Source organism: Anolis sagrei, chromosome 4 (genome assembly GCF_037176765.1).
Source record: "Anolis sagrei isolate rAnoSag1 chromosome 4, rAnoSag1.mat, whole genome shotgun sequence".
Taxonomy (NCBI): Eukaryota; Metazoa; Chordata; class Lepidosauria; order Squamata; family Dactyloidae; genus Anolis; species Anolis sagrei.
This window is the reverse complement of record NC_090024.1, coordinates 141,874,795-141,901,310: the sequence shown is the minus strand read 5'-3', so window position 1 is coordinate 141,901,310 and position 26,516 is coordinate 141,874,795. Positions and strand designations below refer to the sequence as shown.

The window sequence follows — 26,516 nt, the reverse complement described above, 5'->3', positions numbered from 1 at the left end:
ACTGTTGAAGGTTTAAGTGTCATTGTTATTACATATTACAACTTTGCAGCGAAATCTTCAGTTACATGCAATATGTATACACATATTGCATGTAACTGAAGATTTTGCTGCAAAGTACACAGCTCATCCTTATCTTTGTAACAACCTTGTAGGCCCTTCACACATCCATATAACTCAGAATATAATGACAGATAGTCCACAATATCTGCTCTGAACTGAGTTATCTGAGTCCACACTGCCATATTATCAATTTTATACAGTTGTGTGGAAGGGGCCTATATTGCTGGAAAGAGTGTCTGATTTTAAATAACTCAGGCTCTGTCTACAATGCCATAGAAAATCCAGATTATCTTCTTTGAACTGGATTATATGGAGGTGTAGATTCATATAACTGAGTTCAAAGCAGATAATGTGCATTATCTGCTTTGATAATCTGGATCATATGGCAGTGTAGACTCATATAATCCAGTTTGAAGCAGATAATGTGGATTATCTGCCTTGATAATCTGGATCATTTGGCAGTTTATAGAAGGGGCTTCAGGCATTTTCATGTCTGACTGAGAATTTCAATCAAAACCTAACTGGTTGAAATAAAGTATCACCCACAGTATAAATATGCCCTGAAAAACAGAATATGGTTGTTAGTACAAGCACTCTCGTGGTACTTTTATCTTGGAGATAAAACATTATAAAGGTGATCTGGAGTCAAAGCTTAGTGGAGTTTTTCCATTCACTGCAATGAGGTGAGTCTTGGGAAGTCATTTTTGAAAGGTAATTGGTGGTTTTATACTGTATTTCCAGGAAAGTTACCATGATCATTCCAATTTTGAAATATGCTTTCACTCTTCTCAAAATAAACTAAAACAGTTACTCATTTAAATACTACATACGGCTGTTCTATGGTACAAAACACACTTTCTTCCCATCCATTTTGTTGTTGCCTCGACAACCACAATAAAACTCAAGCTACAGAATAAGCCAGTACTTGAAACTACATGATATATCCCTTTTGCTATTTATGGAAGCCATGCTCCCATATTTATAAAAGTAACAATTTTGGGAAGCCATACACACAAATCTATAAAAGTAACTAAAAGTTGTGGTTACACTGCAAAATGTCTAGAGTTATTTCTGATGATGTTGCAAACATAATATAGTGTAGTTAAACTTTGTTTTGGGAAGAAAGAAATTACAGTAGAGTCTTGCTTATCCAACATAAACAGGCCGGCAGAACGTTGGCTAAGCGAACATGTTGGATAATAAGGAGGGATTAAGAAAATGCCTATTAAACATCAAATTATGTTATGATTTTACAAATTAAGCACCAAAACATCATGTTTTACAACAAATCGACAGAAAAAGCAATTCAATACATGGTAACATTATGTAGTAATTACTCTATTTATGAATTTAGCACCAAAAACATCACAATATATTGAAAAAGCTGTGGATCTGGGTGGGAGGCAGACTCTGTTGGATAATGCAGAATGTTGGATGAGCGGAGGTTGGATAAGCGAGACTCTACTGTACAAGTAATTGTTTGATAGCATCTCAGCTCTTCACTGGGGTACATTGTTGCACCAAACTAGTTCAGTCTTTTAACATCCTAGTTCTTCAATGGTTTATATTGTTGCACCAAATTAGTTCAATCTTTGAAACATGCTTTAAGGGTCAAGATGGTGTGGTGGTTTGAATGTCAAAAAATGAGTCTGGAGACGCGTGTGTGAATCCTCATTCAATCAGGGAAATCCATTAAGGCACCAGTAGTATTTGGAAAAGATAGCCAAAGACACTTTAAAATTACAGCTCCTATGATTTCATAGCATTGAGCAAGGCAGTTAAAGTGGTTTCAAACTGCATTCGTTCTACAATGTTGAATGATGCACCCTTAGTCTCAGTATTTCTATCCCGCCTTTCTCAGCCTGAAGGCAACTCAAGGCAGCTTACAAATTGGCAGCAATTTAATGCCGCAACAGTCATAAAATACAATTAAAAACATTTACCACAACATTATTAAAATCTATACAAAAAACTTTTAAAACATATACTGTATATACTCGAGAATAAGCCTAGTTTTTCAGCCCCTTTTTTAGGCTGAAAAAGCTTCCCTTAGCTTATACGCGGGTCAAGGTTATTTATTATTTTACTCTGTTATTAGTATTATTTTTATTTCATGTATTATTTTACTCTATTATTATTACATTTACAGTATTTTACCCTATTATTATTATTACATTTATTATTTTACACTATTTATTATTATTATTACATTTATTATTTTACTTTATTATTGTTGCATTTATTATTTTACTCTATTATTATATTTATTATTCTACTATATTATTACTGTTATTATTGCATTTCCATTATTTTACTTTATTATTATTATATTTATTATTTTACTCTATTATTATTGGAAGGATATGTAAGTACATTTACATTGAAGATGTGTAATGTTTTAATCAGAGATGGGCAGTCTTATCTCAAATTACAGTTTTATGTAAATATTAAAAAGACATTTCATCTCCTGATGCCTCAATTAATGTAATTTTATTGCTATCTATTTTTATTTTGAAATTTACCTGTAGTGGCTGCATTTCCCACCCTCGGCTTATACTTGAGTCAATATGTTTTCCCAGTTTTTTGTGGTAAAATTAGGTGCTTCGGCTTATATTCAGGTTGGCTTATACTCAAGTATATACAAAATCACCAGCATCTTCTTATTAAACTCATTTTTTCAGTAGCATCATCTAGCCATTCCATGTTCACTCTTTCATCATTTCAAGAAAACTCTATGATATGTTCCCTTAGGATTGTTATATGCCAGAAATGTCTTGAAGGCATACAGCAACAACAACAACACATTTTTTTCTTGTAAGTAAGGATTCTTCTATTGATCTCAGTACTAAAGCAAATTGTCAACGTTCTGCAAAATAGATATTCTTTCCCTAGGAATGAAATGTACTGGCAGTATACCAGCACATATGTAAGACCATCCAAAAATTTCACAGTTGTTACCAGTCTATTCTGAGTTATATTCATTCATTTGTTCATTCATTGATTCATATAGCCTTTACATTACAGAGCAGATTTCACAAAGCGAAATAAAACCATGTTCCCACTTTCCTTGATTAACATAGTTTTCAAATACGTATCTGAGAATCTCTCAAATCAACACCATTATAGTTGCTATCAGATAGTCTGTGTCATTTGGATCAACATGCAGGACATTTGTACCCCAAATTAGCTACAGATCTATTTTCTGATGTCTATTAATGCAGGGCTAGAAATACGTTCACATGAGTGCTCTACATAGGATTCTCTTGTTTTCCTTAGTGAGCAAAGCTTGCAGAACCACCTTTTATGGATGGCATATCTAGGATCTCCTGAGAAGCATGATGTCAGGCCTCTTACACACAACTGAATAAAATCTCACATTGTCTGCTTTGAGCTGGAATATATGACAATGGGGACTCAGATAACCCAGTTCAAAGCAGATATTGTGGGATTTTCTGCCTTGATATTCTGGGTTCTATGGCTGTGTGGAAGGGCCCTCGGAGAGCTGTAATCCACCCCCCCCCCCAAAAAAAAACCTCATTTCCAAACTGCCAATGTGACTGTGGACCTAAATTCCTTTCAAAATGCAATGGGGCAATGGCTTTCAATTCCATCCCCTACCACTACTTCCCAGCAAAATGGAGTTGGCACTATTTAACTATATTGGCATTATTTTAACTATACTGGTGTGCACATGTCCTGTTACATATCAGCATAAACCTATTTAACAAAAAGTGTGCATAACAAGCAAACCTCTCACACCTCTCCCAAACCATAGAAACTGTCTGTATTAATATTCTGCCATTAGAAGTTTAGCTTTTAATTAAATGCCAATTAAGCATTGCAAGTTTGTTATCTGCTTTTTCAAGTCAAAATCCCTGATGTTCTCAAAGCTGGAAGATCTGATTTGTCAAGTCAAAATCTCCAGCTGTTTTCAGATTAGAACCTGCTTTGTAGGGCTCTTTTGCCTGTGGCTCTGTGTACAGAGGTAGTGCAGTTTGGAAACATACTTTTGTTTACTTTGTGTGTGTGAAGAAGTGGAACATGAATCTGTAGAAGGCTAAATCTAGCATCCCTGGGTTGGCCCTTAAATTCCAGGTCCATTGAGTAGAAAACATGCCAATTTTTTTAAACATCCCCTTTAATACTGGTCATGTTTGTACTATATATTAGTCTATTTCAGTGGTTCCCAATCTTTGGTCCTGCATGTGTCTTGGACTTCATAGAATCACAGAGTTAGAACAGACCTCGTGGGCCATCCAGTCCAACCCTGTTGTGCAGCAAGCGGATCTTAGCCACATCTTAGCCACAAGACACACAGACAAGACTAAAAACGAACAGATTTTTTTTTACTCTTAATAGCAGAGATGAAACACAAACTTGCAATGTTGCATACAAAAAAGAACAGTGCAAGAAACTTACATAGTTTTTGTAAGTAACACAAAATAAGGCATTTTCATCTTAAGTCAAATGAGAGATCAAAACATAAACCTTGAGTAAACAGCTATTCCACCATAGCCTCCTTTAGAGCAGCATAACTGCTTCTCTCCAACCTGCTCCTCAGAGCAGAGCCTTTGAGCATAGATCTCCTCAGAGAAAAAGCTCTCCAACACACTGTATTCTAAAAACCCATACAGTTATGCCCTATCGGGTGTGGCCCAAGCTTGCTGGTTGACCTACATTACCAGCTGCACATAATAATCACCATCATAAGGTTTTTCTTCAACACACACACACACGGTCCTGCCAAGAAGCAGGAAAATCACACAATTCAGCTCCCACAATTCCTAACAGCTGATACACTGGCTGTGATCTCTGGGACTTGAAGTCAAAAACAACTGGAGGACCAAAAGTTGGGAACCACTGGTCTAATTGAACCAGCTAGTGTATGCACATAGTTATTGGTAATAAACCTACCACTTACACATATATTATTAAGTATTATCAAGTACTGTACAACTTCCATATACATAGAAAATAATTTCCCAATTAAAAAAACACACAGAGAGATGTGGATATCTGAAACCACTCAGGAGCATATCATACAATCAGACTGTACGATTCAAGGGACTCACTAACATTTCTGGGAGAAAATATTTTAGAAGTGTGCTTAAGTGAAACTGGATATTGAATCTGTGAATGAGGCAATTGTATTGTATTGTTTTGAACCTTCACTATTGTCTTTGTAATAGTAGAGGTTTATTTATTATCACCTTCATTATAATGGTTGACTGCATCTTTCTTAGTGGGGTGCCTGGACAAAATCCAATTGTTGTTTCCAAAGCCACCTTCTATATGTGAAAACAAGATTGGACAAGCCCTCCACTCTCTTTCAACTTCTCTTCCAAAAGGCTTGGAGCAATTTCCAGTGACCTAGAAAGTTATGGTAAAAGAGGAGATTGAGAGGAAGAAATTCTAGTAGATCAAAGTGTCTGATCTATGTCCATGTCTGAACAATTATAAGTTGTACCATCAAAGTATGTGAAGGAAGATACATTTTGTTCTTACAACTACTTAGGGGTGAGAGACAATAATTCAGTCACAGAGAAGTAAGATATTTAATTCAAAGACACCACTGGCAAGGAGATTTAACTCGATTCCTGACTATGGTTGATCCACATTTTAAAGGGGAAAATGATCGGAACACTAGAAGGTGGACAAATACAGTAGTAGGAGGGTAAACTATTGTTTCAAGAACTTCTCTCCTACTCTGAATTTGAGTAGTGAGCTCAGTGACCATATAGTAGGCTCTCCACTTTTGTGGGAATTAGGGACCTCATCATATGCAGCAAGAGAAGTGTCTTCTCTCTACTTCTCTCTGTTTCCAACACAGAGTCCCACAGAGCCATCATATGAAGCAGGGCTACTTCTGGCAGGACTCTGTGGGACTCTGTGCTGGCAGCAGTGTGGCAGTGGAGCCCACCAACACCTCATAGTACAAAGCAAAAGGAACCAAAGAGAAAGTGATGGCAGCAGGGAAACATTGTGGAAGGGAGATTACGGTCTTCAAAGGCAAGGAACAGAGTGTGACGGTTCTCTCTGCTGCCCCACGATTTTCCCCGCTACCCCCTTCTGTCCCCTCTTTCACCCCAGGCCATCTGAGAAGGTCCTAGGACAGAGAATCCCTGCAAAAAGTGAAAACCTTTTCACCACTTTAGAAGGAGGAAATTACCATAGGATCATCCAGAAAGAGAACATATCAATAAAATATGTGAGTAATCAAATCTGAAAAAGTTGAACCTGTAAATTTGAAGGACAGGCTGTAAATACAAGAATTATGTCCAAATGAAGCTGGTCTAAGTTTGATCAGCATCTGAATGGAAAACCACCAAGGAACGCTATCTAGAGATGCAACTCAGATGTCATACATATCCTTTTTAAAGCAGCTCTTTATTTTGATAGAACAGCAGTGTAGATGATTAAAATGCACTTCAACTTTCAGCAATATGAACAAGGAGAAGCTTACTAACAGAAACATCACTGGAGACAATATTTTGACAAGCCCACTTTTTTTGTAAATGTTCCGACTCGGTGGTATTTGAAGGTATGAAAAAAGAGCTGTGTCTTTTGATCAATAATAATATTAAATCTAAGAAACATTCATTCAATATTGTTTCCCACGTAGATTTAAAAATTAGCTTCTTTCAAAAGCACATTAAAGATCACCTGGGAATATAATGTTTCCTACTACATTCAATTAAATAAAGATGTTGCATTTGGGTCTAATTTCATGCATTTGCTGTAATTTCCCTGGGCAGGGGGGAACCACAAAAGTAATCCATACTAGAGGTGAGGAAGACATTTATTTGGCATATGTTTTAACTTGAGGCTATCCAATTTTCACTTATGGAATTAATATTTATACTAGAGACCTCTTCACACTTGCCTATATTTCAGCTGCAGCTCAGTGGTTCAGCCACAGAACCCAATGGCTCCCATTCCCACCCTAGAGAAATACTTCCGGGGTGGCTCCTTGGCTTTTTCTGCCACAAACACCCCCATTACCAGCAGCCATCAATTGCCAGCAGCCATCAATGGGAGGCTCCCTATCTTTCCATTAGGAAAGATGGGTTGGGCCAGTTTAAGAAGGCTTTCCCCCATGTGATGAGGCGAGGGGGGGGGGAATCTGGGAGGGAACTGGGTGTGGGCAACAAGTCCCCACACCCCCTGCACAGGTGCTGCTGGGATCACAGTGATCTGTGGTGATACACAATGATTCTGGCAGCATTTGACGAAGTCCTATAATGCAAATATTCTTAGGTTTTTACACTTCTTCAAATTTTGTGCTGCAGTTCTCTGATCAAAAATGAATGTCAAAAATGTTTGTGTTAGGATAAACTCAGTATAAAAATGTCTATAAATGAGTATGCATATTTTAAAAACGCATTCACAAACTGCGGCAGGAATAGAATGGAATGAAGCTGTGCTTAAAAAGAAAGACAGTTACAAAACATTACAATCCTTATTTGTATCTGTGAATGTTAGAATGTACAAATACTATTTTAGTATTTAAGATGCCACAGGTCTCTTTGCTTCCACAATTGTCCCAGACAAGAATTCTTTTTCTGTTAAATGCTGTTTCAACTGGATTAAGACATTTATTTCTCTAGTGTAAAATTCCCCCATACCAGTCACTCCTCTCTAAGGAGCTACAAATAAAGCTGCTCTGGGCACTAAAGGTGTGGGCCTAGATCAATATCCAAATAATCGCTTATTGATTGACCAAACTGGAAGCTGAGCTGGCATGAGAAAATCAATGAAAAATCAGACAGGCCAGTTTGATCCTTGAGGATGAAGTATGGCCTTTTTCTTTGTCAACTGTTCTGAAATGTTTCAGAGCTGGGATGCAATTGTGAGTCTCAACAATGTCCTTTTCTACATTTGGTTCACTTTATCTTACTGTAATTTCAACCGTGACATCATTATTCTTTCACATAACAAATAGTAAAGTGATTGTGAATGTTCCTGCATTTAAAACAGTTGTATATTTGAAGATATAGTTCTGTCATTCCTAAATCCAGCTTGATTCCCCACTTTAAAAAACACACAGCTAAAATGCCACTAGCGAAACTGCCTTTTCAAGTATTACATGGGCTAATTCCTCTTGAAAGGATTGGTTTTGTATGCTTTTAATTCTCTGGATAATTTAATTGCATTTAAACAATAACTGTTTGTAATTTTTTTATTTTTGTCTTGCTTTTAACTTTATGAGTTAAATTTTCTTTAGTTTTGGACTCAGCAGAAGATTTTATGGGACAGCAATGCCCATTCCTCCTAAGCCCATGAACCATTTCCTTCTCTTGAAACACAGAAATGTATGCATGCCATGGTGCCTGTTACCCTCCCAAAAATGGAGCTAACTGCCCTAGGTGGGATGGAAAATGTCAATGTTAGAGGCATGTTTGGCTGCCAGTCCTATGAGGATAGAGGAAGGATTTTCTGCTCTGAAACAGAAACAACAACAACAAACAAACACCAGAATTTCTACATCTCGGTATCTCATGATTTCCCAGGATTACCACATTTATAATCTGAGTTTTATATTTATTACGAGCTATGTCTGTCATACAGTTTTTTAGGGTTCAGATTTATCTGTTTTAGAACTTTTAGGAGAAGAAAACAGCTGTGAAGCAGTGGGGATAGATGCTCTGACAGCAATTCCAGATGGATTGACACATCACTTGAATCAAAATCATCATAAAGGAGAATGATTGCAAAAATTAGTGACATGGCTTAGGTTGTACCATATTGTCCAGTGACTCTTCACTAATTCCTGAATCATCACCATCATCTCATATGAAGCCATTTAGTGCAAGAATGGGTGTTCATTGTCATAGTTAGAGCAGGAGGAAAAAGACTGAGTGAGATCTGATATATTCTTTATTAACGTTTTAAAAATGCAGTACAACTGGCATCTCGGAAGGAGATCCATACCAACACATGTACACACAGATAATATGGATAATAGCACACCTATATTTTGACTATACTTACACCAGAAACATATCATAAGATCATGTTGGAAGACCTAGAGAGGCCCACAGATACTTCCGAGGGGAAGAGGTTTTTAAGCACAGCTAAGTAAAAGCCTGTGGATAAGGATATGAACTATAAACCCAATATGAATAAATAATATGTATCAGAAATATAGCTGTTCTGTAAATAAATTATGAATCAGACCATAGCTAAAATCTTGAAACAAACTAACCTGTGGAGGATGGTACCTACTGGAGCTGGTGGAGTGGAGGGCATTTAACTTACTAATTAACAACTTCCTTTGTTAGTAATATCTCACTAGATGCTGTCTTACTCCCCCTCTTTCAAACATGCTTACATATAGAAAGAGATCCCATTTGTAGTCAAATAGACAGATACACACATTGTTTATCTATTAAACTACAAAATGGCATATATGGCTCTGCTCTTCTATTTTTGCTAGGTGAGGTATATGAGGTTGAGAGAGTTTTTGGCACAATCACGTGAGGGTTAATTTTAAGCTCAGTAGTCCATACTCCAGGAAATAAAGCCTGACTGCTCACTAGAGGAAAGGATGTAGAGGCAAAGATTATGTACTTTGGCTACATAATGAGAAGACATGAAAGCTTGGAAAAGATAATGATGCTGGGGGAAATGGAAGGAAAAAGGAAGAGGGCTGATCAAGGGCAGAATGGAGGGATGTTATCCTTGAAGTGACTGGCTTGACCTTGAAGGAGCTGGGGGTGGTGACAGCCAACAGGGAGCTCGGGCATGAGCTAATCCATGAAGTCACAAAGAGTCGGAAGTGACTGAATGAATAAACAACAGGAACTAAACCCCGAACAGACAATCCAACAGCTAGTTAGGAAAATATGTTACTAACCATTTTCACTAACAAAGTTCAATGGTAGTGAAGTTTACAGGTAGGGGAGAAATTAAATAACAAGCAGTGGTAGCTGGTGGCTTTTATGTCAGTGGCATGGTGAATCTTTTTGTGGGTTTGAACACCAAAGGAGAGATTTCGATTGCTGGATTATTGTTGTGGAAAATATTCAGCACCTTGGATAGCTCCTGTAACTGGCTGACTAAATGATTCAGTGTCCCCCAGACTTGGAATCCACCTGCTGCCACCACACAGAGAAGAAAGCCCTACTTTGGGATGCAAACTGGATGTATGTTTCTTATTCTCCCCTTCCCTTTAAATGAACATATTCTAGTCTGTCACTTATGCACATATTTGAATTGTAAAACTGAACACTGCAACTTGCCTAAAAGCAGGCTGTTATTGAAGCTATTTTGTAAAACACCAACACAAACAAAACAACAGAGGCATAAAAACAGAACTGAATTATTTCTCTCAAGGCAATCCTATGCATGTTTATTCAGATCTGAATCCCAACATACTCAACGAGGCTTAGAATCAGAGAGTAAGTCCCACTCAGTTGGCTAACTTTTCAGTATCAGATTTGCAATTCCCACTTTAATCTTATTTGTTTTAACACTCATTATCAATATCAGGAAACTATATTTCATGGGTGGCATTTAAAGCATGTATATTTCCTTAAAAATATTTAAGAGAGGTCACTTTTCAGATTACATTGTAAAAGATCCAGTCATTGGTCTGGCTGATCTGGTGAAATTACACTTAAAATTGGAAGACATAAACATCTCTGATGAGGGAGCCACAGCTGTGGCTATATCTATACCAGAGGTCCTCAAACTAAGGGCCAAATGCGGCCCTCCAAGGTCATTTACCCGGCCCTCGCTCAGGGTCAATATAAATCTGAAACTACTTGAAAGCACACAACAACAACAACAACAATCCTATCTCATCAGCCAAAAGTAGGCCCATACTTTCCATTGGATTCGTAATAAGTTTATATTTGTTAAAATTGTTCTTCATTTTAATTATTCTATTGTTTTTAAGTGTTTTTTGCACAACAAATAAGATATATGCAGTGTGCATAGGAATTCGTTCATGTTTTTTTCAAATTATAATCTGGCCCTCCAACAGTTTGAGGGACTGTGACCTGGCCCTCTGTTTAAAAGGTTTGAGGACCCCTGATCTATACCATAGAATGAATGCAGTTTGATGCCACTGTAACTGTCATGACTCAATGATGTAGAAACCTGGGATTTGTTGTTTGATGAGGCACCAGCACTGTTTAGCAGAGAAGTCTAAAAACCTTGTGAAACTATAACTGCCAAGATTCCATAGCATTGAGACATGGCAGGTAAAGTAATATCAAACACTGCATTCATTCTACAGTGTAGATGCACTCTATCTCTGTGTACTTGGTTCACATTACAGCAAAGCAGAAAGAGAGGGAAATCAAATATAATTCTTTCATTCTGTTTTTCTACAGGGCAGGTTTTATGCAGTTCAAACCACACTGAGGTATCCATCAGTCTCCACACAGTTGCAAACACTCACCACACACACACATGACCTTTCCTCCTGTTGCTCCCTCATGATGGATAGTTTAAGACCGCACAAGTAAATCTCAAGGCTATATACACCAAAGACGAGAGGAAAACAACAAAGCATCCATAAAACTGTTAAACATACGGTATTAGCAAATATTTGCCTTTGGCAGACTTTCTAGTAAAGTCAATCATATGTGTTCTATCTCTTGATTTAAATGATATTAAAATATACTTTTATGCCTGCACAGTTCGAAGTGTGTGCTTTGTCCGGGGCTGGAAGGTAGCAATAGAGGTGCGGAAAGATGACGGTTGGTTCACATTCTGCTTTTGAAGCCCTACTGGAAATCCTAAAGAACATAAAAAAACTCAAAATGGCAGAAGAATTTGCCAGATAATCCAAGATATCAAAGTAGAAAATCCACATTATCTGATTTGAACTGGATTATCTTAGGCCTCTCACATTTTCTGCTTTGAATTGGAATATATGGCAGAGTGGACTCAAATAACCCAGATATCCCACTACAAAGCAGATATTGTGGGGGGTTTTCTGCCTTGATATTCTGGCTGTGTGGAAGGGCCCATAGTCTACACTGCCATATAATCCAGTTCAAAGCAGATAATGTGGATTTTATACAGCTGTGTAGAAGGGGTCTGAGATGAGTGCCACAGGGATGGAGAAAAGGTGATTCTAAAGGCTTTGGACATTCATACTTCTCATGCCTTTTCTTCCACTGCTCCTCCTCTTCCTTGTAGTTGAAATGGGAAATGGTTCTCCTAAAAGCCTCAAAGAGTATAATTTGCTACCCTTCAAGCAGTTTTTTTAACAAAACAAAACAAAAACATTTTTCCTCTGGCATGAAACAGGCTGGGAAGAGCAAAAATAAAGTTTGAATGCAAATAGCAATTTAAAGGCTTTTTTTGTTCAATTTTATATTTTTATATTTGGGGGTTAGTTTGGCAGCATGGGACCAGATTCAAAAGATAATCATCATCATCATCATCATCATCATCATCATCATCATACTTTATTTATATAACGCTCTATCTCCCCGAGGGGGACTCAGAGCAGTTTCCAAGCAAGATAGGATGAAAATCATACCAGAACCCTCAAAAGATGACCCTCCCTGATAATTCAGAGCTCAATGCAAGGAAGAGTCCTTCCTCTTCCCATTTAGACTTCGGATTGAAACACAAAAGAAAAGGATGTGTATGCAAAGAAGAAAATGAAATGTGTGGCATTGTGCACTCTCAGCAGGAATCCCATGGTCGCATCTGTTACCTAAACTGATTTCTTGGCATGCAGAATTTAACCAGCACAACTGAGTCTTATTTCTGGTCCTAAAAGTGGCAGGGCTTTTTGCACTACAAACTGATCAGTGGGCTAAATTATGTCTTTGCTCTGATTATCATGGCCACTGCTACTGTGGATTGTTATAATATTAGTACAGAATTATCAGGATATAGAAGTAAACAATAGCAGGACTCAGTTGTATAGATTCTATGTATGCCAGCACTTCCAGAACTGATTCATTCTTCTCCCCACACAGCACCCCATTGATGTAGAACCAATTTTTTTCTTTTCTCTATCCCAATCCCAACTATTGCTACACCTGGAAACACTGCTCTTGATAGTTTCCCAGCCCCACAAAAGAAATGCCAATTTTGAGAAAAGGCTGCCTTGGGAGGGAATCTCCCTTTCCTGATCCGCTGACAGAACTCCTTCCAACAGTCGATGTACAATGTTGAATCCTGGCCAGTATGATTATCTAACAAATTTTATAAACACTATATGGAGAAGGAGGTTAGCAAAAAACTCCCCCTATAAATATCAGCAGACTCTGCTGTAGTTATAACTATTATATGATGGAGAGTCAAATTTAAACATAGTAGGTGGGATAAGGACAAAAACACTCCATGCTAGGAGCCGATGCTAGGAGCATGAAGCCTAAAAAGATATGTGATTGACAAATGCCAAGGCACCCAGGGAGATAGTAGCTATCCTGACACTGAGTCACACAATTGGGAAACATAAAGATAAATGGGAAAAAGTCTTGCCTGAACATCCTCTTGGATCCCACGTCACCAGTAAAGCTCCTTCAGTGTTCTATCTATGTATATTCTGTTGGGAATCCCAGGCAGAACAAGGAAAAGATGAAAACCTATGTGATACATTGAGGGAGTTTAATGTTAAAAAATTAAAAAAATTAAAAAATCTTAATTTTTTTATTAAATAACTTTCAAATTCTTTCTACCTTGAATATCAAGAAATGTGGATTTTGGCCAGTTCTTACAACAGTGGTTTCCTACCTTTGGTCCACGGACCACCAATGGTCCACAAGAACTAAAACATGATCCGCGGCCTCATCGTTACTACACCATTGCAATGAGAGTGACTGGTCTTGTTGTGCCTCTTATAGTGCCAAGGTAACGGGGATGTTTGGAAGAGAGAGGCTGACTATCCATGAAAGATGTGGCAAGCCTCCTGACTGCTGCTTGTCCTCCTCCTCCCTTCCCCTGAGTGAAGCTGTTCCATGTGGCACCTGGAAGTGGGAGTGCCTTGGTGTCTTCATTTTAGGCCTGTTCCTGGAGTTATTTGGGGTGGTGATTCAGAAAATTGCATTGGGTAGACCGCATCAGCTCTAGATTATTAAATATGGTTTTCTGTGGGTGAGCAGATGGTGACTACTGGATGGCGTATGTTCTGTATCAGACACAAGAGTTGATGTGGTCTATCCAATGTAATTTTTTGAATCAGCAGCCCAAACCAAACCAAATGTAAAAATGACCAAAACTAATTTGTAACCCCTTTAGTACTAATGTTGTAGAGTGGTCCCCAGTCAAAGTGGTCCCTGACCAAAGTGGTCCCTGGAAAAAAAAAAAAGGTTGGGAACCACAGTCTTACAAGAATGAAGTGTGTGTATGGGGGTGGGGGGTGGGAATCGGAGTAATCCTCGTCTATTCCAAATGGTTTCTACCCTAAATTTTAAGAAATGTGGATTTTAGCCAATTATTTCCAAGACCAAATTGAAAGTGAATCCTCACCTGTCCCAAGCTTTAGGCATGCAATTCATATCTGAAGGTATTCTAAAGAGCACAATAGGGAAACCTTCTGTCTGAGGAGCTTCTTTCAGCAGCAAGTAAAGTCAATTTTATCTAGTCAGGGTCTTGGCTTTTAAGCAGGCTTGAAAATGAGTTCTAAGTCACTTTCACTGCTTGTTTTAACAGATTGCATTACTTTTAAAAAACTTGTTTTATTTTCTACTGTATTGTTATTGTACTATGTTTGTATCAATACCCTGAACTTTTCGTAAAATGTGTTCTCCAAATTTACTAAATAATAAAGTCAATCCGACATGCAGCACTTTTAAGTCCCACTGATTTCAACAAAAAAGTTAAGTGTGAGTATGCAAAATCAATAGGACTTAGACATGCTTTAACTTTGGCTGGAACACACTCTGTGTTTCTGTGGCAGAATTTTTTTTAAATATCCACTGTGAAGACATTTAATAAATGCCTACTTACCCCTGAGTAAGTCCCAATGGTTTCAGTTGAGTTTGCTCCCCTAAATTCACAATGGTTATTAGAACTATAATTTATATCCTGGATAATCTGATCATAGGAGCAATTGGTTTTAAATGGCATTATATACTGATTTTCAAGGGCCTTGTAGTCTTTTAATTTGTTTGTTTCTTTATGTTTACATTATGGTAAACATAAACATAAACTATTTTGTTTTTATTAATTGAGATGTGATTATTGTCTATGTTATATTATTTATTGTATTTGTTTGTTTTAAGCCGCCACGAGTCCCTCCAGGGAGAGGGAGTGGGATATAAATAAAGCTTATTATTATTATTATTATTATTATTATTATTATTATTATTACTATTATTATTCTGACACAAAAGCACAGTATATCACAGCAAATGAGATCTATATGCTGGATTTCATATCAAAAAATCACACGTCGAACACTTCCCAAGTGTCTAGGACTGTGTGAGCTATATTATTGTTATTATTGCGATGTAGATTATTATTATATTATTATATAATAATATAATATAATAATTATTATATTGTTGTTGTTGTTATTATTATTATGTTCATCGTTATGATGGTTTAGAGGTCTATTGGCTCAGCTAAAGTGATTAGTAGTGATGGGAGCATATGGCATGAAAGAAGCAAAGTGAAACTTTTCAACATGTCTTTGATTTCTCTGAAAGAGCTATGCTTGTGTTTAAGTCTCCTCCAGTGCATCCATTGAGACTTTAAAACTTGTGCCCAATCAATTATGGGCTTCACAGACTACTACTATAGACAGATAAAAACAAGGCTATTATAAAGCAGAGTGCCGCTTTGAAAAGCATGTCATGCCATATAAAACCAAGACCAGTGAGGCAGATTTAGTCAACCAGCATAAGCAGCAGATTCCAAGGGACACCATAAGCCCAGGAGCTATTTTTTTTTCTGTGTTCATGTCATGGAGCCTGTTTCTATCCCAGCACCAACCTGATGTGGTGAGCATTGATACATCCTTTCACCACGTAGTAGCACTTCTAATCCAAAATATGAGTGATGGAGGTTTGATCCCCACCTTTGCTGGAGGAACACAATAAACGGGTCACAGTATTTCTTAAAGTTAATTAGAGATCTCTCCTTAATTAACATAGTACTTTTATCCATTTCCACAAGTCCACTTATTTTAATAAGCAAATCATCTTGTGTCAGAATCATTGAGTTTTTCGATCTTTGATCATAGATAATCCTTGCTGCCATTCTCATGTATAGCAGTAACCTTCCACAGTTTCTATCCAGTTGATCATTCAACATCCCAAGCAGTTAGAGTCTGGGTTTCATTTCAAATTTAATTTCAAAAATTTCTTCTAAAATCATATGTATTTGAGCCCAGTATTGCTAGATCCACCACATATGATGAAAGTGGATTGGTAGATTGGTTTCCTGTATGAAAAGGAAAGGATTGTTCCCCTTTTTATTAAAGTACAACTTTTTTGATCTGGGAAGGGACAAGAACAGGTCTATAGCATTCACCAAAAAGATAATTAATGTTCCTATTCAGTTCAATGGAGACTTGCATAATATCCTATTTAGGATAACTAAAATAATTGTAACTACAGGTTGGGTATCCCTTATCTGAAATGCTTGGGATTAGAAGTATTTTGGTTTTTTTTTTCCAGATTTTAGAATACCTGTATTTGCACATATGTAGCATAATGAGATATCTTGGAATGGGACCTAAGTCTGAACATGAAATTCATTCATTTTTTCACATATGCCTTATATATACAGCTTGAAGGCAATTTTAGACACAATATTTGTAACATTTTGTATATGTAACAAAATGTGTGTGCATTGAATCATGAGAAAGCAAAGGTGCCACTTTTTCAACCATCCTTGTGGACAATTTTGGAGTACTTCCAGATAAAGGATGCTCAACTTTTACTAGAGATAATAGAAATGTAATGTAAGCTATGGATTGATGCCCCCTCCCCTTAAACACTGTAATAACCAAGTCTAGAAGGTCTAAACCTCTACGTCAAGACTAGGCATGGTCCTTGATGAGAGAGGGAAAGAAATGAGTTGGGCAGAGTCCCTGGAGAATCATTAAAGCAGCCATTCCACAGCCAGCCACCATCAAGTCAGGTGTCTTCATTTCAAGGCATTAGAAACGTTATTTCAAAAAATTGTTTAATTGTCAACTATGTTTTAAATGTCAACACTTTAAGTGAAGGTTTTAAAAAACTGATGTTGTTGCCTAATTCAATTCACTAAGATAAAAATAATAAATCAGGCTAATTGACAGGCCAGCCATGGAGTAATAATGGAGGGCAGGCCAATGGTGTCACTTCGGGTGTGTGGTGTGTGTGTTCAGACTGCACTGGTTGAACACCTTTAAAGGGCATGACACCAAAATGACAGCCTGTAATTAGTGCAGTGCTTTAGCATTTGTTGTTTGAAATAATATCCCTATAGTTAGATATAACCACGAAAAAGTATTTTGCAGACTTAGTTTATGTATGCCTCCAAGTCATTCCAAACTTATGGCAACTCTATGGCAAGATTTTCATGTATGCTAAATGACTTTTTTTCAAACTTGTACATGTGCTTTGGTTGGAGCTGCCATTATAATGAAGGGCATCACAACCTTTTTTTTGAACAGTGACCACTTGACCCAGGACCACTTGACCAGGGACCACTTTGACCAGGGAACACTTTGGTCAAGGACCATTTGGCCAGGGACCTTTTGACCAGTGACCACTTTGACCAGGGACCATTTGACCAGGGACTACTTGATCAGGGACCACTTGACAAGAGACCATTTGACCAGGGACCACTTTGACCAGGAACTACTTTGATCAGGGACCACTTGACCAGGGCCCATTTGACCAAGGACCACTTTGACCAGGCAGGCATGTAGCCAGGAGGGGGGGGCTTTGGAGGGCTTCAGCCCCCCCTCCTAAATTCTGATGGTGGTTCATGAAAAGGCCTTACTGGTGCATTATTTAAACTGTTATGTTTATTCATATCATGATCTGATCACCATACTCAATATATCCCATATGCATGGGGGTATTGGGGTAACGACACAAAAGGTTTGCTAGGGTAGACCCTCTTTCACTCGGACTCAGTCCCCCCTGAAACAAACTCAGCCCCCCCCCCCCGAATCGACATCCTGGCTACGGGCCTGTGACCAGAGACCACTTTGACCAGGGACCACTTGACCAAGGACCACTTCAACCTGGGACCACTTTGACGAGGGACCACTTTGACCAGGGACCACTTGACCAGGCCCATTTGACCAGGGACCACTTTGATCAGGGACCATTTTGACCAGTGACCATTTTGACCAGGGACCACTTGACCAGGGACCACTTTGACCAGGGACCTCTTTGACCAGGGACTACTTGATCAGGGACCACTTGACCAGGGACCATTTGACCAGGGACCACTTTGACCAGGGACCACTATGACCAGGGACTACTTTGATCAGGGACCACTTGACCAGGGACCACTTTGACCAGGGACTACTTTGACCAGGGACCACTTGACCAAGGACCACTTTGGCCAGGGACCACTTTGACCAGGGACCACTTTGACCAGGGACTACTTTGATCAGGGACCACTTGACCAGGGACCACTTTGACCAGGGACCACTTGACCAAGGACCACTTTGGCCAGGGACCACTTTGACCAGGGACCACTTTGACCAGGGACTACTTTGATCAGGGACCACTTGACCAGGGACTACTTTGATCAGGGACCACTTGACCAGGGCCCATTTGACCAGGGCCCACTTCGACCAGGGACCACTTTGACCAGGGACCACTTTGACCAGGGACCACTTGACCAAGGACCACTTCGACCAGGGACCACTTTGACCAGGGACCACTCTCCAACATTGAATCAGTTTTTGGTCAACTTCAAATTCGGTTTGTTTATTTGGAGTGCTGATTCAGAAAATTGCATTAGATAGACCACATCAGCTCTAGCTTCTGATACAGGACATAAGCCATCCAGGAGTCGCCATCTGCTTGACCACAAAAAACCATATTTAATAATCTACAGCTGATGTGATCTATCCAATGCAATTTTCTGAATCACCATCCCAAATAACCCCAGGAACGGGCCTAAAAATGAAGACACCAATGCGTTCCTGTTTACACGTACCACATGGAAAGGCTCTGCTTGGGGGAAGGGAGGAGGAGGAGAAGCAGCAGTCAGAAGGCTTGTTGCACCTTTTCTGGATAGTCAATGTCTCTCCTCCCAACATTCCTGAGACCAGTCACTCTTGTTGCAATGGTGTAGTAAAGGTGAGGCCGTGGACCATATTTTAGTTCTTATGGATCACTGACCATAGAATAGGAGAATTTGGTCCACAGACCAAAGTTATGAAACCACTGTTGTAAAAATTGGTCAAAATCCAAATTTCTTGATATTCAAGGTAGACAAAAATTGAGAGTTTTTTTTAAAAAAAGAGAATTAAAGTATTTTTTTAAAAAGATTATTATTTTTTTAACATTAAACTTCCTTTATATATCGTATTAGTGTTTGTAGGTTTTTGTATACTTGCTTTGGTCAACTTTTCTGGCGGCGTGGATTCAGATAATCTAGGGCCCTTCCAGAAGCCTCACACAAGGATGGTAAAACATCAAAAAACAAAACAAAAACATCTGGGTGTCCCCTGGGCAACATCTTTGCAGACGGCCAATTCTCTCACACCAGAAGCAACTTACAGTTTCTCAAGTCAGTCCTGACACACACACACAATCCTAACAGTGAATTGTGAGAATTTTCATCCAAAATCACTTCTGGAGTGAGAGAAGCAGCTGTCTATGAAGACGTTGCCCAGGGGACGCCTGGATGTCTTGCAGTCCTGCGGGGAGGCTTCTCTCATGTCGTTCAAAACACCTGGAGGGATGAGGTTTGCCCATGCCTGGACTAGATCATAGAATCATAAAGTTGGAAGAGACCTCATGGAACATCCAGTCCAACCCCCTGCCAAGAAGCAGGAAAATTGCATTCAAAGCACTCCCGACAGATGGCCATCCAGCCTCTGTTTAAGAGCTTCCAAAGAAGGAGCCTCCACCACACTCCGGGGCAGAGAGTTCCACTGCTGAACAGCTCTCACAGTCAGGAAATTCTTTCTAATGTTAATGTGGAACCTCCTTTCCTGTAGTTTGAAGTCATAGTTCCGTGTCCTAGTCTCCAGGGCAGCAGAAAACAAGCTTGCTCCCTCCTCCCTATGACTTCCCCTCACAAATTTATACATGGCTCCTCTCAGCCTTTTTTTCTGCAAGCTAAACATGCCCAGCTCTTTAAGCCGCTCCTCATAGGGCTTCTCCAGACCCTTGATCATTTTAGTCACCTTCCTTGGGACACATTCCAGCTTGTCAATTGTGGTGCCCAAAATTGGACACAATATTCCAGATGTGGTGTAACAAAGGCAGAATAGAGGGGGAGCATGACTTCTCTGGATCTATTCTAGACACTAGACTCCTATTGATGGAGGCCAAAATCCCATTGGCTTTTTTTGCTGCATCACATTGTTGGCTCATGTTTAACTTCTTGTCCAGGAAGACTCCATGTATTGCTCTGGAGCCAGGCATCGTCCCCCATTCTGTATCTTTGCATTTCATTTTTTTCTGCCTAAGTAGAGTCTCTTGCATTTGTCCCTGTTGAACTTCATGTTGTTAGTTTTGCCCAATCATCTCTCTAATCTGTTCAGATCGTTATGAATTCTCCTCCTGTCTTCTGGAGTATTGGCTTTCCCTCCCAATTTGGTGTCAATTCCAGACTCTTCCAATTCTCCTATTCTGACTCTATGAACCACCACCAAGCCGCCCTTGGGTCCAGTCCGTGGCCCAGGTTGGCAGCCCCTTAAAGGCGACTGCGCTCTGGCTTCTTTTCGGGCTCCTCCAGCGCATCGCCTTCCAAAAAAGACGAAGGAGAGAAGCCGGCTTTAGGACCGCTCGGCGCGCTAAGGACTGGAGGTGGTATAAGGTTTGCCTTCTTCCCTACTCGCCGGCAGTTGCCGGAGAAGATGGCTTGGGAGGGACACGTCTGCGCTGGAGCCGCCGCTTTTTGCCTCCTTGACTGAAGTTTGCCGCCACGGGATGGGCGAGAGACAAAGGAGATTGTGCCTGGGAGCCGGAGAAGGGCAGCAGTAGGGGCCAAGTGGGGGAGGAAGGAGGGAGGGAGGGAAGGGGGGGCGAGGAGGAGGAAGAGGGTTGCGCATCGCCTCCGACGGACGTTTCCCCCGATCGCGGGCGCTTATGGGCAGGGAGGGCTGGCTCAACCTGAAGCCTTGCGCGGCGGCTGGGAGTCCCGAGGCGGCGCCGCGGCGGAGGCTCCTCGCGGTGAGGATGAGGGGCGTCCCTTCGCAGCGCCTCCGACGCCGGCCGAAGGGGAAATAACATGCAAGCTGGCCAAGGGGACCCGACGGTACGCTGGGAGAAGCAGCCGGGGAAAGTTGCCTGGGCGAAGGCGGCGCGGGCTTCCCGCCCCGTCCGTCTCCCTTGGCCCCAAGCCGGGCTCCAAAGGGGCAGAGCCAGAGGAGGGGCTCATCCGCCGGGCGCCCGGAGGCACAGCCAGAGGAGAGCGCAAGGCGGGAGGAGCCGCTTCCTGGCACCGCCACCACCACTCCTCCTGCTCCCGCTCCGTCCCGTTCCTTGCCGCCTCTCTCCCGCCCGGGATCGCCTCGCTTGGTGATTGACGCCAGGCGCAACTTTGGAGCAGCACCCCAAACTGGCTCCAAGGAGCGCCCCCGACCCCTTCCTCGGTGAGTAGAGGGCTACGCTGCTGCCTTTCCCTGGAGGGGAAGGGCAGGAAACTTTCCCCACGCTTTTGCCTTCCCTCCTTCCCTCCTTCCCGCTTTCCCCAATCCCTGCTCCATCGGAATCCCAGTCGGACTTCCTTTGGGAAACTTTTGCCCTTCCACACAGCCCTATATCCCAGAAGACCAAGTTAGAAAATCCCAAAATATCCGAGGGCCCATCCACAGAGCCCTATATCCCAGAATATCAAGGCAGAAAATCCCACAGTATCTGCTTTGATCCGGGTTATTTGGGAACCCTTCCACACAGTCCTATATCCCAACATATCAAGGCAGGAAATCCCACAGTATCGTCTTTGATCCGGGTTATCTGGGGGTCCTTCCACACAGTCCTATATCCCAGCATATCAAGGCAGAAAGTCCCACATTATCTGCTTTGATCCGGGTTATCTGGAAGTCCTTCCACACAGTCCTATATCCCAGCATATCAAGGCAGGAAATCTGACAGTATCTGCTTTGATCCGGGTTATCTGGGGGTCCTTCCACACAGTCCTATATCCCAGAATATCCAGGCAGGAAATCGCACAGTATCTGCTTTGATCCTGGTTATTTTGGGGTCCTTCTACACAGCCATATATCCCAGCATATCAAGGCAGGAAATCCCACATTATCTGCTTTGATCCGGGTTATCTGGAAGTCCTTCCACACAGCCCTATACCTCAGAATATCCAGGCAGAAAATCCCATATTATCTGAGTGTGGACTCAGATAATCCAGTTCAAATCAGATATTGTGGGATTTTCTGCTTTGATATTCTGGGATATAGGGCTGTGTTGAAGGGCCCTGGGAAGGGATCCGCTCTCAATTCTAGCTCTCAGGACCCTTCCACACGGCCATATAACCCAGAATATTGAAGCAGATCATCCAATATATGCATTGAACTGGATTATCTGAGTCTACACTGTCAGATAATCCAGCTCAAAGTAGATTTCGTAAAGCTGTGTGGAAGGAGCCTCAGTCTCCGAGGGCCCTTCCATACAGCCATATAACTCAGAATATGAAGACAGATAATCCTCAATATCTGTTTTGAACTGGATTATATGAGTCCACACTGGTAGATAATCCAGTTCAGTGTGGATTTTATGCAACTATGTGGAAAAGGGCTCAAACTTGCCTTCGTCTGAATCCTTTGGGATCGCAACTATACTTTATTTGCCTTTTTGGAAAGGGACAACCCCCCCCCCCCGCGCAAACATTTTTCAGGCATGAAGTAAATAGTGGTTTGATTGGCTCCTCTGCCTCCCACCCTCCACCTTGAAGCAATTAAGACATTCCCAAAACGGGGGAGGAAAGAGACCAAACTTCCATACAAATAGACACTGCGCCCTCTACCGTCCCAGTGTGGCAAGGCAAAAAAAAAGGAGAAAAGAGGATTTTAACATAAAGGTCTGGCTTTTTTAAATTAGCAACTGGGAATGGTCCAGGCATTAGGTCAGCACTGAAGATACGTTCTTATAAAAGGACAACAAGGCATCTTTTATTTTAAGACAGTGTAACAGAAGTTTGGATGCATCTCACATGGATGAGCACTTCTCCACGTGGAGTGGCTTCAACTCAGGCCCCTTCCACACAGCTGTATAACCCAGAAAATCAAGGCAGAAAATCCCACAATATCTACTTTGAACTGGTTTATCTGAGCCCACACTGCCATATATTCCAGTTCAAAGCAGATAATATAGGATTGTATTCAGCTGTGTGGAAGGGGCCTAAAATCCCACATTGTCTGCTTTGAACTGAGTCCACACAGCCATATATTCCAGTTCAAAACAGAAATATGTGGGATTTTATTCAGCTGTGTGGAAGAGTGCTAAAATCCTACACTGTCTGCTTTGAACTGAGTCCACACAGCCATATATTACAGTTCAAAACAGAAATATGTGGGGTTTTATTCAGCTTGTGGAAGGGGCCTAAAATCCCACATTGTCTGCTTTGAACTGAGTCCACACTGCCATATATTCCAGTTCAAAGCAGAAATATGTGGGATTTTAATCAGCTGTGTGGAAGGAGCCTGAGTTATATGGCCCTATACACAGCCCTATATCCTAGAATATCAAGGCAGAAAATCCCACAATATCTGCTTTGTGTTGGGTTATCTGAGTCCACACTCAAGATAATGTGGGATTTCCTGCCTTGATATTCTGGGATATAGGGCTGTGTGGAAGAGCCCTTATACTGCTGTGTGGAAGGGGCCTGAGTTGAAGCCACTGCTTCCACACAGCTGAATAAATTCCCACATTCTCTGAACTGGAATATATGGCAGTGTGGACTCAGATAACCCAGTTCAAAGCAGATACTGTGGGATTTTCTGTCTTGATTTTCTGGGTTATATGGCTGTGTGGAAGGGCCCTCAGATAACCCAGTTCAAAGCAGATATTGTGGATTATCTGCCTTGATATTCTGAGTTAAATGGCTGTGTGGAAGGGCCCTCAGAAGCATCTGATTCAATCATATGGAAACATTCAGACTTTCTCTTCCTACTGAGATAAAGCCCCCGAATAGCTTAGCACTTAAGTCATAGGATCGATAGCGCTATAGTGAAAGAAGGGAGAAACATCACTTGTATCAATAGTTTTTTTTAAAAGGATTCGACTCAACTTTTACATATTTTTTGTAATGAAAAATGTTAACAAGAGTGACAGGCAGTAAGGAAAGACAACATTTTGGCTGAGCAAAGAACAGACTGAGGAAGCTGAGTGGAACTGAGCTGGAACTGCTATGAAAAGTGTGCCTTTCTTTTCAAATCCAGCCAGATTTCCCCATAGAGATTTTAAAAATAGGTTTTAAAATAAATTCTCCCGGTTCATTATACAAGATAATGACTGTTGGTTTACTGATGTGTGTATGGACCGTAATAAATATTGTTGTTACATATTTTTTGTATGCTGGGAAATGGGCTACAAACTATAGCAAGGGAAGACTAGTGTTACTCCGGCTCAAACATTTCCTTTGTTTAGTTCTGAAATAGCAGGCGGTTTCTCTCATATGGTTGGAGATGCTGGTGAAAAATGAGTTCACACGCTCAACTCTTCCTCAAAACAGAAACAGCAGGGAATTGTCGAATCACGAAGAAAAACTGGAATCAATACATACAGCTTTAAACTTTGAATATGTATTAAAGCAAACGGTCCTGGCTAGTAAACGTTGGCTTTACTAGTCTCTTCATGTTAATCTCTCCTTCCCTCTTTTCCCTTTCATTCTTTCTTTGTCAGCTATCCGCTTTTCAAATATACAAAAATAGGAGAATGCATAAATATGAGATGCGGATTTTTGGCAGGCAACAGATATGGCTTTGCTGGCTTAATTCTTAGATATGTTTGAGAAGGGAAATTCGGTGTGCAATGCTATACTCATTTCCCGGGGAGTAAGTCCTCTTCAATTCAGTCTTAGCATACTTTTGAATAAATACATAGATAGATGGGTTTTCTACAAAGACATTGCACAATGCCTTTTAAGGTATTCAATAAATATAGTCCATGTTTCTCCTGACGAAGCTGAGTTTTCCGTCACTCAGTTATCCTAACAAGGAAGGTGAGTCTGCAAAGGCATTTTTTGAATTTGACCAAAAAATATTTACCAGTGGTGTGATTAAAAATAATATTAATTCTTTAGCTAATAGTCCCACTTTCATACCTCCCAGGAGTGTCTTTGAATCAAGAGCAGAAATGGTTTAACAAAAACAAGGATAGATATTTAACAACAGCATGCACAGATATTTAAAGGAGTAACCCAGGAAATAATCTTGTGCAGAGACTTCCTTATGAGTAAGGTTGCAGTCCGGAGTGGGTTTTCAACAGTGTACCACCATGCAAAGGAATGCTGCCTAAGATTGTGTTTCCCTTCCAACAACTTTCCTTGTATTGTGCAGGTACAGGTCTTTTCCATGAGCGTCTGAATGAGATCTGAATGCTGCACCCATTGCAACATAAATTAAGTCCTATGCAAGCTATTTAAAGAAAGAGAGACATTCTTTCAGTTTAAAGCAAATTATCGTAGTATGTGCTTCCAACAGTTATGCATAATATTGGCTTTCAAATGAAAGCACATGATATCACATGAATTCTGACAATGTGATAGGAGTTGGAATGCTTCCCGTAAAATGCTGTAGGAAGGAGAGGCATGAAACAGCCTACTGTGGCCTTAAATTGGCTTATTTTCCAAAATAAAAGTTAACTGCCTCTCTCTCTTACTACAAGTTCAAATTTCACTCCTTTGTACCCTCTTGAAAGGAAGCTATCAGCATTTTTTTTCCATAGGTAGATTAAAAAACTTCATTCTCTTTATTAGCATTTTTTTTACAGTTGGTGCTTAACCACCAAAATCTTTTTTTGTAGTTTAGTTTCCCCCTCTCTTAAATGGATATTACCACTTTTCAAATCCGGGGCGTAAAGCACATACCCCATTATTCAAATGGTCCAATTTTTGCTTGTTCAGCAAACTAATTTAACATTTATAAAAAGCAATAGGTTGTTTTTAAATGCAGCCATTTCCCATATATCAGGTTTCTGGCATGGTGGGGCACAGCGGGAAATTGGCATTTACCACCTTTGATCTACCTCCAAGACAATAAAATAGAAAGCCTATTATAGATGCACTCCCATTTAACTGGCGAAAACGAGTGCATTTTTTCAAGCACTGGGTTGGTTTTAAATGCTGTTGTATATGTTTGCAAATCCAGTTCCTAGAGTCATGGGGGATGTGGAGAATAG

General features: G+C 40.3%; 1 protein-coding gene across 14 annotated transcripts in view; it reads left to right on the top strand.

Annotated features, from left to right (window-relative positions):
- The window catches only part of NTNG1 (netrin G1), a 332,462-nt gene that overhangs the window by 20,896 nt on the left and 285,050 nt on the right, over positions 1-26,516 (top strand). For 4 of the 14 annotated variants that reach the window (XM_060774045.2, XM_060774040.2, XM_060774038.2 and 1 more), the window contains exon 1: positions 21,191-21,757. The exons of 1 other annotated variant lie outside the window; for it this stretch is intronic. The gene's annotated coding sequence lies outside the window, so the exon portion shown is untranslated. Of the gene's footprint in view, positions 1-21,189; positions 21,758-26,516 lie in introns of those variants that run through there. 9 more of the 14 variants (XM_060774046.2, XM_060774044.2, XM_060774047.2 and 6 more) reach the window with 3 other exon arrangements.